The sequence below is a fragment of the Impatiens glandulifera genome, chromosome 1, assembly GCF_907164915.1.
Source record: "Impatiens glandulifera chromosome 1, dImpGla2.1, whole genome shotgun sequence".
NCBI classification, from domain to species: Eukaryota; Viridiplantae; Streptophyta; class Magnoliopsida; order Ericales; family Balsaminaceae; genus Impatiens; species Impatiens glandulifera.
Window position 1 is genome coordinate 148,915,882 of NC_061862.1, and position 12,494 is coordinate 148,928,375.

A 12,494-nucleotide genomic window follows, 5' to 3' on the forward strand; every position below is an offset into this window, starting at 1 on the left:
ACAAAAACATTTAAACTTTAATATTTAAATTGTTTTAATAATATCCAAAATTAATATCTAAACAAATATAATAAAATTATTATAATGTTATATACTAATTATTATAATGTTATATACTAATTATATTAGTTAATAAACTCAATATACGAAATTATATAATTAAATAAATATTAAAATTTTACATAAAAAGTAATTAAAATAAATATAAATATTTTATATTTTATATTAAATAATTAATTTATAATTATATATATAAGAATATATCATATATCTTATCTCTTTTTTCTAGTGAATAATTCTTTAAAACATTTTTTTATTTGTAGACGATGTTGTCAAAAAAATTATCAATATTTAAGTGATAAATTATGATTTTATATACCGAATTTATAAATTAAATAATTATTTTGATTATTTTTTAATAAATAAAATTAAAATAATTAAAATAAAGGCCAAAACATGACTAAATAATTAATTAAATTGACTATTATAATAATTAAATCTTAATTAATTAATGACAAAATAAATAAATATAATAATTTTGAATAAATGTTATAGTCATCTATCTCAAATAAATTTTAGAAAAAAAAAAATTTTAAAATAGATGTTATATCCATTTTATGCTTAATAAATTATTTATTAAACTCAAAAATATAAAATAAATAAATTATGCAAAATATATGTCTTATTTCTTAAAAATATTTTGTAAATTTTTAAGATTCAAAAAATAATTTATAAAAAAAAAATCAATTTCAAACAAACTCTTAAATTAAAAATAAAACGTGATCTTGTGCGGCTTAAAATCAGTGCAGCAGAAACCACAACCATGAGATGAGCGATAAATTTTCATCCACCGCTCAGCAGCCATCCGCTGCAGCTGCAACGAAGGAGGGGCGCACTCGCGAAGCACAAGATCAACTAATGCGTGCATCAACACCGTGACGGAACTGCTCGATCGCAAATGAAACACCAACGGAGTGTCCCGCGTTCGGATTTACGCCCAAAACGAAGTTGTTTCACGCATGGTTTGTCTTCTTCCTCGTGACGACGAACATGAAAAGGACGGATCCCATCCTTGATTTGTCAAAGATGGAACTTTGTCGCTATTCCACAAAAACGGCTGATTCGAAAGCTGAAATGATCACCCTACCACGGTGATCATTTCTCTTACAATTATTGACCTCATCGTGGCCTGATCGAGCAAGTTGGATCAAGAACAACTAAAATGTCATTTGTGGCTTTTAACTAAATCCGATCCACTTGTCTCACAAACCGATTTCGGGAGGCTATAAATACCATTTCTTGAGCAAACCGAAGACAAGAGATCCACTCTTAAGCCCTCAATCAAACATTAAAAAATATGTCATTAAAACTCCAAGCTTTTTGGATTTTTGAAAGGCTCTGATCTAGGTATTCACAAAGCTTCCCTAAGAGCTAATGAGTGTTCTCCAACTCTCAGTAAACTTTCAATCACTCTAATTCAATCTTCCAATTTGAATTAGTCAGTTTCATAGTTTCGTATATTGTTTAATTGTTGGATTTTTAATTGAAAAACGATCCTAAGATCATTTACAAGTTTTCTATTAAACCCTAAATAGAAAAAACCCCAATTTGAATTTGAAAAATTTTAAAATTGGGTTTACTGTTTTTGAGTTATTGCTCAAGAACAACCCAAAAAGCTTCCAAACATGTTTCTAATGATTTTGGGAATCTATTTGGACTAGTTCCAATCCATCTCAATCTATTTGGACTAGTTCCAATCCATCCCGATCATATTAGATCAAAAACTAAAATTTTCATAAAAAAATGAAAATTATAATTCTTGAATTTGTCAAAACGAACAACCAAGTGTTCATATATTGGTTCCATTCGAACATATGAAACATAAGGAAGCTATTGACAAGCTCCTTACGCTTCATCAAAGCTCAAAAACCATAAATCCGTTTTTTTTTGCCAAAATTATTTGGTTCGAATGGAACCTCTTTCCGATTGTATGATACATCGTGGTAATGTTTAAAATGATCCTGGGAACTATTGGAAACTTTTCATGCCCTTGGATCAAAAAATTCAGGCCTCCAACAAAAACATGTTAAAGACCGAGAGACTTAATCCTAGCTTAGCTAAGACCGAAGGACATCAGTGCTCAGGACCGAGGGACATTAGCACCTAGGACCTAGGAAAGTTAGCCCACGGCTAACTTAGAATGTAGATTTCCAATCTTTCATGACTTTTTGTTTAACTGATTTCCAATCTTCATCCCTTTTCTCTTCTACTTTAAAAAAAAAATAATAAAAGTTTCACCCAATGGATAAAAGTATTAATTAATAAGATTATAGAGGAGTACATTCATTTTAGCAATATACCTGACTCGGGGACTAATGATCTCAATCTAAAAGCGTATCATCTTCACCTGACGGTAATGTTTATTTCCAATCTTTCATGATTTTTTATTGATCTAGTTGAATCGAAACATACGTGCCATAACCGTAGAATATAGATAGTATGGATTCAGGTTTGGAATCTTCAACTCATAAGTTTCATCCAACTTTTTGTATTAAGATTAAATTTCACCATTATCAAGTAAGGGTGAAAGTTTTTAATAAAAAAAATTAAATAAAACATTTGGCGGAGAGGCTTCCCAACGGTTCAACTTTCACCGTAATCCAACCACCACAAAATTATAAGTTGAAGAATCGAAACCTAAAGCCATACCATCTATATTCTACGGTTATGGCACGTGTGTTCCGATTCAATTAAATCAATAAAAAGTCTTGGAAATAAACATTACCGTCAGGTGAAGAAGATACGCTTTTAGATTGCGATCATTAGTCCCCGAGTCAGGTATATACTCTTCTATAATTTTATTAATACTTTATTTTCACTATTTCTTTTCAAAGTAGAAGAGAAAAAGGGGATGAAGATCGAATGTTAATCAAATTTGGGATCAAATTTGGGAGGAAGATGTAGGTTGATAGAGAGAGGTTATCAGGTTGATAGAGATCCAAATTATGAGTTTAATTAATGAGAGGTTAATAGAGATCCAAAATATAAGTTTAATTAATGTGTGGGCTTGTTATTGGGCCAGTCAATTTTTAATATTCAATTATACTCCAATATATTATAATATTTACTTAGAAGTGGTGTATCCTAATTATTCGGATGATATTGGAAGATAAATTAATATAAATAATTTATATCAACTAATATATCTATATATAAAATTATTAAAGAAAATCAATCATCTTAAGAAATTTATTTGTTAAAATCTTTATAGTTCAAAATAATAAACAAAATGTTTCAAAGAAATTATAATTGTTTTTATAAAATAGAGTGATAATTATATATATATATAATTATATATATATATATATATATATATATATATATATATATATATATATATATATGAGTAGATAATTAGTGCAAAAGGTTTAAAGTGACTAGAAATTTTATAAAAAACAAGAATTAGTATAATTATTTGTTAAATTTCATTTATAATATAAAATTTTAAATTAATTTATTATAATATTTTACTAAATGTATTGTATAAGATACCATAAATTTTAAATCTAATTTATATTAAAAAAAATTAAAATGAGAATATGATTCTGTTGCTAATATTTTAATTTAAAATAATATAAAATGATCTATATCTAATTAATTTTTATTAGGATATTATTTTTTTAAAATTAATATCTCAATAAATTATTATAATTATTAAATAATTTTTGAAGTAAATTAAAAAAATATATATTTTGTCCAAACCTGTTTCAAATTCCAGGTGGGTATATAAATATATATATATATATATATTCTGCTGTATTTCTACTGCGATTTAAAGTGGAATAGAAAAACAGACAGAATGGGGATGAAGAGTGGGATTGAATGTTAAACAAAATTGGAGTGAAAGATGTCAAGATTGTAGATAGAGAGGGAGCCGGGTGATGATTAAAATAAGGGTTAATGATTGCACAATAAATGAGGGGAACTCTTTTCGGTCCTATCCACCTTTCAAACAAATTTTCCCAAACTATTCATCTTTTCATTTCCATTCCCAAGCTACCGACCTTCTCTCTCTACAATATTAATTAACCCATTAATTAACACACTCTCTCTTAACCCACTAATTAACTCCCTCTCTCTCTCAACCCATTAATTAACTTCTTTCCCTCTCTTTCAACTATTAATTAATATCCTCACTTTTAAACTATTAATTAATTCAATTAAAATATATTATATAAATATTAAAATAAAATAACACATATATTTTATTTTTATTTAAATCTATAAATATAATATATATAGTTCAAATTAAATACACTAAATTAAATAATTTAAATAGCTATTATAAATTAAAATAAAATAAAATACATTACATAAACGAGAACTTGAAATAAAATATATTACATAAACATTAAAATAAAATACATTACATCACAACAAAATACATAACATAAACATTATAATAAAATAAAATACATAATAAATATTAATCACGTTCAATATACAATAAAATGCATATTTTTATCTTTAAAGATTCATAACTTTTGTAGTGATTTGTCAATCCAACTTTTGTCAATTTTATCTTTTAGTGATTTGTACATTAAACTTTAAAGATTCATAACAACTTTTGTAGTGATTTGTCAATCCAACTTTTGTCAATTTTATCTTTTAGTGATTTGTACATTCAACTTTAAAGATTCATATCAACTTTTGTAGTGATTTGTTAATCCAACTTTTGTCAATTTTATCTTTTAGAAAAGCTGAACAGAAATTACTGCGTAAATGCAACAAACAAAATCGATGTATACCCCACTCACCGGTGAAACCACTTTCTACCATTTTCATGGCTTCAATAATTCCAGCATGTCGATCAGAAATAATGCATACACCCTTTCTATTTTGACAAACATATAGTCGGAGATGATGTAGAAACCAAGACCAATTGACGGTTGTCTCTTCATGAACTAAGGCATATGCAATGGGATATTGTTGATTATTTGAATTAGAACCCATTGCAATCAATAATTTCCATTGTATTTTGCGGAGCATGCTGTCATCCATCAATCATTGGTTTAAATCCCCACCAAATACGTTTGCACACAGATGTGTTGGATTTTGTACTATGAGCTTCAGCATCAATGAAAGCAATTGTTCCTGGATTAAAATGTATCAAAGCGCTAAAAAATATAGGAAATTTAGCGTAAGAAGTCATCCAATCGCCATAAACATCTGATATTGCTTTTTGCTTTCCGATCCATGCTTTCTTGTAACTAACATGATAGTTGTACATAGATGTAATTTGATTTCGGATGTTGCTTACTTTCAGATAAGGACTATCTATAACCTGACATAAATATAAGAAAATAATTTATAATATGACATAAAATGAATAAATTTATAAGTAATAAACTATTCAATATATTTACTTGTAGTTTTATTACATCTGCAATCATTCTGGACGTTAGTTTCTTATGATCTCGTTCTAGTGTCATCAATACACAAGTGTGTTCAGCAGGTAGTTTAGTGGTTACAAACAACCCAAATTTCTTTGATCTCATCACTCGAATTCTCTATGGACAATCTTTCATAACACATGATGCCTCATATCGTGTTGTATCACTTTTCACAACATGAAAATTTCTAGAACTTCTGATATGATATTCTTTTATCGCACTTATTGCATTTATCGCACTTATTGCAGATTGTTTATCTGTAAAAGATTGACTTTCAAATAAATTGTAATCGAGTGGACCGATGTTTGAACAATTACCTGAATTAACATTAATCTTTTCTGTTTCAAACCAAGGAGCAGTTAGAATATGTTCATCATCGTTGTCAGTGCTATAATCTGAGTCATCTTGCTCTATATTGTGTATTTCATCGCACTCAGATTCATCACTTTCTAACTCATTTTTATGATTTTGATCAGCATCAACACCACTTAAGTTGTATATTGTATTTGATCTTTCAATTTCGTTGAGAAGATTATCCATCTATCACAAATAAAAAAAGTATTAATAATAAATTACAAATACATAAAAATCAAACTAACATAACTAAAAAAAATCTAACCTTGTGAATCTATTTGAATTCTCAATACTATGAGGAGTTATTTGATTGACAAATCACTATAAATATAAGATTATAAAAGTTGTATTGACAAATCACTACAAAAGTTGATATGAATCTTTAAAGTTGAATGGACAAATCACTAAAAGATAAAATTGACAAAAGTTGAATTGGCAAATCACTACAAAAGTTGATATGAATCTTTAAAGTTGAATGTACAAATCACTAAAAGATAAAATTGACAAAAGTTGTATTGACAAATCACTACAAAAGTTGATATGAATCTTTAAAGTTGAATGGACAAATCACTAGAAGATAAAATTGGCAAAAGTTGGATTGGCAAATCATTACAAAAGTTGATATGAATCTTTAAAGTTGAATGGACAAATCAATAAAAGATAAAATTGACAAAAGTTGGATTGGAAAATCACTACAAAAGTTGATATGAATCTTTAAAGTTGAATGGACAAATCACTAAAAGATAAAATTGACAAAAGTTGAATTGGCAAATCACTACAAAAGTTGTTATGAATCTTTAAATTTGAATGGACAAATCACTAAAAGATAAAATTGACAAAAGTTGGATTGACAAATCACTACAAAAGTTGATATAAATCTTTAAAGTTGAATGAACAAATCACTAAAAGATAAAATTGACAAAAGTTGATATGAATCTTTAAAGTTGAATGTACAAATCACTAAAAGATAAAATTGACAAAAGTTGGATTGACAAATCATTACAAAAGTTGTTATGAATCTTTAAAGTTGAATGTACAAATCATTAAAAGATAAAATTGACAAAAGTTGGATTGGCAAAATCACTACAAAAGTTGATATGAATCTTTAAAGATAAAAATATGCATTTTATTGTATATTGAACGTGATTAATATTTATTATGTATTTTATTTTATTGTAATGTTTATGTATTTTGTTGTGATGTAATGTATTTTATTTTAATGTTTATGTAATATATTTTATATCAAGTTCCCGTTTATGTAATGTATTCTATTTTATTTTAATTTATAATATCTATTTAAATTATTTAATTTAGTGTATTTAATTTGAACTATATATATTATATTTATAGATTTAAATAAAAATAAAACATATGTGTTATTTTATTTTAATATTTATATAATATATTTTAATTGAATTAATTAATAGTTTAAAAGTGAGGATATTAATTAATAGTTGAAAGAGAGGGAAAGGAGTTAATTAATGGGTTAAGAGAGAAAGGGAGTTAAATTAGTGGGTTAAGAGAGAGAGTGTCTTAATTAATGGGTTAATTAATATTGTAGAGAGAGAAGGTGGGTAGTTTGGAAATGAGAATGAAAAGGTGGGTAGTTTGGGAAAATTTTTTTGAAAGATGGGTAGGACCAGAAAGGTTTCTAAATTAGGGTGATGGTTAAAATAAGGGTTAATGATTGCATCAATAAATTAAGGAAATGATGTCAATTTTAAGCATGAATTTGAACAAAGGTGTCAAATATACCCATTAAATATTAAAATTCTATTTTTATATATGAACTTGTTTAAATGTACCAATTTTATTCAAGTTGACAGAAATCTCTAACGAGTTACAATTTTGACATGTTGTCAAAATCATATTCACATGTTTCACATAAGAAAAAACAACCCTTACCCTTCCCATAACCCTATCTCCTTTTCATCTCCCCCGTTGCATCCCCATCCCTCCTCTCATCTCCTGCAAAACTTTTTCAGTCAAAATCCTTCGTCGAAGTCTCTTCTAACCTCCCAACCGAACCCTAAACCATCAAAGTCTAACTAATGTTAGTCATCGACTCATGGTTCTAGACAATTTTCCAAAATATATATATACACAGCCTAACAACAATTAATGGATATGATCATGATCAGAAGAATAATTATAGTTTTGTGTGCAAAAGGGAAGGGATGCTTGGATGAAGGGTGTGAGATGACTATTGAGCTTTTTGATATGTGATCATGATGAATATCATGGGTATGATGATCCTCATGAACCCACTTCTGAAATGGTCTGATTTGCATTTCTTCTATATGGTACAAGCTCTTACAGTTCTTAGTAAGTTCTTAGTACATAAAACAAAGACAGCAACGAGAGATCTTCACATTAAAATCAAATTTTCCTTCATTTCAATTGAATCAATTTTAAAAGGAATTGAAGCTTTAAGAATAAATAATTGAGTTTGTTCTAGGGTGTATATATATTTTTTTTTAAATGGTCTGAAACCATGGACTGACTAACATTAGTTAGACTTTGATGGTTTAGAGTTTGGCTGGGAGGTTGGAGGAGAATTCGGCAGACGACTTTGACTGTAAAAGTTTTGCAGGTTGGGAGATGAGAGAAGGGGATGATGGTGTTGCAACAGTATGGGAATGGGGTTTTGGGTAGGTTAAGGGTTATTTTTTCATGTCTTGTTTGAACATTGATATAATGCAAACTTATAAAAACATGTGAATATGACGTGGCAGAGAAAACATTGTAAGATTCTAACTCCGTTAGAGATTTCCGTCACATTTGAATAAAATTGACTCATTTATTCAAGTTCACATATAAAAATAAAATTTTAATACTTAATGAGTATATTTGACACATTTGTTCAACTTCATTCTTAAAATTGAGATTCTTCCCAATAAATTAAGTGTTTAATTTTGATTGGGTTATAGTCCATTTTGAATATTGAATTAAATAAATAATGTTTAATTTTTTTTATCTTTTTAATAAAATATATATTTATTTGTTACAAAATTATTAAAAAAATATTTTTAATTAAACTTGACAAATATTGTATTTTATGTTATATTTTTGTATTTTATGTTATAATTTTGTAGAATTCTTTATTTGTAATTTATAAGGAGACTTTTTCTTTATAATTATTTATTTAATGACTTCTAACAAATAATATAATATAATAATCTCTCTTTTTTATTTTGTAAACAAAGTTAATCTTTTATATATATATATATATATATATATATATATATATATATATATATATATATATATATATATATATATATATATATATATATATATATATATATATATATATTATTTATATAAAATCATAAAATAAAAGTATATATATTTTAATATTTTAGAAGAGATGTTAAAGAAGAATGGAGATGAAGATGTTAGAGAGAGGAGTTCAACTTGGATTGAAAGTTGAATAGAAGAGATGTTAAAGAATTCTTCGGGTATGAAGATGTTAAATAACCGTGATTGGGCCAAGATAACCTTCTAAGCTCTTTGCTGATTGTTTCTATATTTCTAGAGAAACAACATCCGGTTTATGGTAGTTTCTTTTAGACCATCAGAATTTGGTTTATGGTTTATCTTAAGAAGGTGGTAAACCCATGAGAGTATTTGGAGGATCAAAATACATATGGAGAAGAGACATCATGCATATCATAATACCCAAGAATATCAAATCAGAATAAAAACTCACCTGTAATGTGGGCTTGAAGTTGAAGAAAATATAGAGAAGAAAATCATCGTCAGCAGTATTGCCATATAGATGTTGAATATACCTGATAAACAAAAAAATCTCTAAAATCCCCTATGTATAGATATCTTAAAGCCCTCGAGCATTGAAATATGTGGCTTCATAATGACCAACCAAATTATGTTAAGAGAAGATGATACCTATGTATAGAGTTGTACAAACTGTGATTGTTCTTCTTCATCAGAAACTCTGTATAGACTCCTGCCAATGCTGATAGACAAGCAGATAGGACACCAAACATATAACCCTGTATAGGTGCTGAAAAGACAGAGTCACATGAAGGCTCCCCACATCCTTTTATCTGCATTTATTTACAAACAAAAGAACTCACGGATTACAATTTAAGCAAGAATTTTCCATATCAGTAACTTCTAAACAAACAATCCATGATCATATTCATAAATATTCATACTTACTTGGCTATAGTGGTTGTTCCAATAGCCAATAGAACAATTGCCATCCACTGCAGATGTGATATATAGCCTGCATTCAAAAGCATATTTCAGATAGGGAAAATACTAGCTATAATATATTATCACTTGTTTGATAACACTTGTAATGCTGGAGCTCTTCTGAATGTGAAAATTTTCAACTTAGGGAATGAAGGCTGTCAAGGAACAAGGAAAAAAAAAAGTAATTGATTACACACAATACTGAAATGATCATCACCTGCCTTTACAACACTTAGTATTTCTACAATTCAAAACCCACTTCAAAAGTGTTTGAGATGTTTACAAATTGACACACACTTATAAGACGCTATCTCCCTCCCTCCATCCATCCGGAGACGAATCCCTATTACAAAAGAGAGTCAGCTAGCAAAACCAAACAAAAGGGGGGGAGAAAGATGAACTTGGAGAAGAGCCTTGCACAAGAAAAGGAAAAACCCTACCCGTAACCTTATGATCTGACCCGATTCCAAATATTCGGATGGCCGAGTATTTTATTGGGCTCAGTCCAACAATTACCTTACCCCCAACAATTTATTTATTATTATTTTAAATTTGGAAAAAAAAAGTAATTTTTTTTTGTTATAGGATTATTTATTTTAATAAAATATTATTATCAATATATATATTTATTTACAGTGAATTAATTTTCATTAATTCAAATAATAAATTATATATAATAAATTAATTTATAAATAATATTAAAAAAATTAAATGAAAAATTAGAGGTTACACTCAACTACTAATGCTAGTAAAAAGGAGAACAAACTCAATTAATCAAGCAAATCATGTCCGGAGAATTTTAATCATATATTATGAATTGATAGGAAAAATGGTCTTTAATGGACTAATTTTACTAAATAATATATATATATATATATATATATATATATATATATATATATATATATATATATATATAATAGTGAAATTTATACAAATTATATATAATAAACAATGTAATTCAATAGTAGATCACTTCATCTTTTTTTATACTAAAAAAACAACAACTATAGAACAAATCATAGATATGGTACAAACTATAAATGACACATTAAATATTAAAGAGTATTATTCCAATTAAAATAGTCAATTCAATCCTGACTAAATAAGAAATTGTATGTGTTTACCTTAAACTTACTTAATAATAATTTAAATAACCAAAAGTAGATTTTTTCGAATCAACATCACATGTCATATCAGAGTCGGTATAACCAACTAAATCTGGACTCTCATTCTCAATGCAAAGTCTCAAACTTGATGTACCTCGAAGATATCTCAATATACATTTGACAGCTTCCCAATGTTCTTTTCCTGGATTGGAAAAGAACCCACTCACAGTGCCAACGACATGAGCAATAGTTGGTCTTGTGCTAACCATGGAATACATAAGACTTTCAACAGTAGAACCATAAGGAATATTCTTCATATCTTCTTTCTCATCATCGTTAGAAGGACAAAGTTTCGAACTCAATTTAAAATGTGCTCCAAGAGGTGTGGAAACACTATTGGCCTTCTCCATATTGAATCTCTGCAACACTTTTTCAATATATCGTTCTTGAGACAACCATAATTTCATTGTCTTTCTATCACGACTGATTCTAATTCCAAGAATCTGGTTCGCTGGTCCAATATCCTCATCGCAAAGGACTCCCCTAAGTCTTGTTTCAACCTATTAATTCTCATAGCACTTTGACCAACAATAAGCATGTCATCAACATAAAGTAAGAGAATAATAAAGTCATTGGAAGAGATTTTTTGCACAAACACACAGTGGTCGGAAGTAGTCTTCTTATAGCCGTGTTCTTTCATGAACAACTCAAACTTCTTGTACCATTGTCGAGGAGCTTGTTTCAAGCCATACAAGTTTTTCTTCAATCTGCAAACATAATTCTCTTTACCTTTGACCTTAAACCCATCAGGTTGATTAATGTAAATCTCTTCTTCTAATTCACCATGAAGAAAAACCGTCTTCATGTCCATTTATTCAACTTCCAAATCAAGACTAGTTGTCAAACTCAATACAACTCTTATTGAAGTCATTTTAACAACAGGAGAAAAAATTTCATCAAAATCAATACCCTTTCTTTGACTAAACCCTTTGACAACCAAACGAGCTTTGTGTCGTGGAGTTGAAGTATGCTCATCTTGCTTCAGTCTATACACCCACCTATTTTTCAAAGCTTTCTTTCCTTTTGGTAAGTCTACCAACTCAAATGTATGATTGTCATGTAAGGATTTCATCTCATCTTTCATAGCATCAACCCATTCTTTGCTATCTTTAACCTCTTCATATGACTTTGGCTCCCCCATCCGTCACCAACGTATATTCATCAGGAGAATACCTCGTTGAAGGTTGTCGATCTCTCATAGATCGTCTAAGTGGAATTGTAGGTAGTTCACCTTGCTCGCTACTATCATTCTCCATGTGAACGTCATGTTCACCCTCAACATCATCCTCTTGCACCC